General features: G+C 43.4%; 1 protein-coding gene across 1 annotated transcript in view; it reads right to left on the reverse strand.

The window, feature by feature from the left end:
- The window catches only part of LOC132991089 (voltage-dependent calcium channel gamma-7 subunit-like), a 31,991-nt gene that overhangs the window by 5,885 nt on the left and 23,606 nt on the right, over positions 1-2,500 (reverse strand). The window lies entirely within an intron of this gene.

Consider the following 2,500-nt stretch of genomic DNA (forward strand, 5'->3'; position numbering starts at 1 on the left):
GCTGGCTGATAAGAAGGTTACCGAGCTTAGAGTTTGTTCCTGAGCAGGTTTAGGGTTTATTTATTATCGATATACAGATATAAATAAAGTTTGTAGGTTCAGTTTTCTGAATGTTCAACATCTCCACAAACTGAAAATCAGAAAAGCAGGCGGTGCAAGGCTAATGTTGCATTACCCGTGTTACCCTTTAATACCAATCCTATCTGAATACGGCTTTACAGTCTTTGTATTTCTCATGTGTGTGTGTGTGTGTGTGTGTGTGTGTGTGTGTGTGTGTGTGTGTGTGTGTGTGTGTGTGTGTGTGTGTGTGCGCGCCCTGTAGCTGGAATAGCTAATGATAACGTGTCCTTGTTGTACCGTTAATAGACAGAGCGAGCAAAACCCCAACAACAGGCTGTGCTGCAGAGAAGAGATAAACAAGTATACTGAAACACACACACACACACACACACACACACACACACACAAATGCATGCGTGCTCACAGTCAAAGAAGCATCAGTGCACAGCACACATGGAAATGCAAATACACACTTAAGTATTTAAATCCTCACTGTTCTGTATGTCCACACACACACCCACACACACACACACACACACACACACACACACACACACACACACACACACACACACACACACACACACACACACACACACACACACACACACACACACACACACACACACACACACACACACAGAATAACCGCTGCAGCTGAGCTTCTCTTTTTTCTTTTCCTTTAATAAACATTTTGTCTCTTTTATCTGAACACATTTTGACCAACACGTCCACAGAATCACTTTGGTAATCAGGGATGATAAAGGTCATGGACTTTTATTTTGAAAATTAAAAATAAACTGGATTTAGGGGTTTTTGTAGAAACACATTCAGGCTGCAGGGAAACAATCTTTGATTTCAAACTCGCACAAAACTCTTGTCAACTTCCTGAAAGGTTCAGAGTAAGCTTCATGTTTGAAGATACTTTAGCTTCAAAGCTCTTGGGAGAAGTTTTCTGATTATTTAGATTTTGCATCAGTGCATGCAGAGACTGATTTCAGACTCCTATGACGAGAGAAGATGGATCAGGATGAAACACACAGGAGAGGGAAACCCTGTCGGGAACATTTAGGTTAAAAAAGAAACTGGGCGAGAATAAGAGCAGCTCTCTCTTCCTCATGCAACTTTAATGCAGATTTAAGGACAGGTTCATCATCTTTAAAAGTACTGTTCTTCATTTCTAAGTTAGGATGGTTTAAGTCAAATGTCTCAAAGAGGCGAGGCCGGAAGAAAGATCCTTCAGAGGGAAACACTGCTGCTTTCACAAACAGAGAACTTCTCCAGCAGAGCACCATCTGCTGCTCATTAGAGATACCTGTTCAAGCAGCTGTGTTCAATCCCTCTAATCAAAGCCGGAGAAGTCCTCGAGGAGGCTCACGGGAGAGAAGGGGTCGTCACGAGACCGCACTTTGAGACTTTGATACGATAATCAAACAGTATCGGAGTCTGAGTCCATATGGTCCTGAGGCACGCAGCATCGGTTCATTACTCGTCTTTAATGCACCAAAGTTGTGAGCGATTTCTTGCATTCGCTCTCAATTGCACAAACACGTTGGTACCTTAATGCAATAAATGCTGCGTTCAAGTGCGAGTTGGAAAGCAGCACACAGCATTGATGCTTCAAAGACGATATATGAGTAAAATATGAGCTAAAAGTTGATGTGGAATACTTGAATTAATAAAAAATATCTTAAGATTTACAAAACATATTTTGCCCCTCCATGTGATGACGATTCTGACGTCAGCAGGTGTTCATGTGCACCTTTTTTATAATTTGGACATCATCATCATAAACGGATTTAAAGGCCTCCAAAGTGCAAAACTGTTTGAAGTCACACCTTTAACTGAAAACCAATCAGCATGAAGAGCAAACGTTCAGGGGAATCATTACCACTTCCTGTTTGAATGAACGCGGATCTGTGCAGAGAAAAATGCACAAAGAGAGGATTCTGTTCTTGCATGTAGAGAGAGAGAGAGAGAGAGAGAGAGAGAGAGAGAGAGAGAGAGAGAGAGAGAGAGAGAGATGAACAGACGGGCCTCAAAGAGAGAACAAACAGGTCTGACAGCTGTAACTCCTCGTGTTGGCCAATAGATGGCAGTGTTGTGACTGAAAGCTCATCTCAGCCTCCAGGACTCGAGTCACTCGGTGCCACATGTGCATTCACCTGCACACACACACACACACACACACACACACACACACACACACACACACACACACACACACACACACACACACACACACACATTCACAGAGGGAGGGGGATCAAAGGGGAGGCCGGGCAGACATGAGGGATGGTTTTGAAAGAGCTGGTCCACATGCAGCCACCACGTCCACCTCGGGGTGAAACTGTGACTGACGGGTAGTTTCATCAGAAAAATACACACTTACAGAAAAAACATGGCCGACAGACAGTCGAGCTTCTGCAGCGAAATTGTT

Source organism: Labrus mixtus, chromosome 16 (assembly GCF_963584025.1).
Source record: "Labrus mixtus chromosome 16, fLabMix1.1, whole genome shotgun sequence".
Lineage (NCBI taxonomy): Eukaryota > Metazoa > Chordata > Actinopteri > Labriformes > Labridae > Labrus > Labrus mixtus.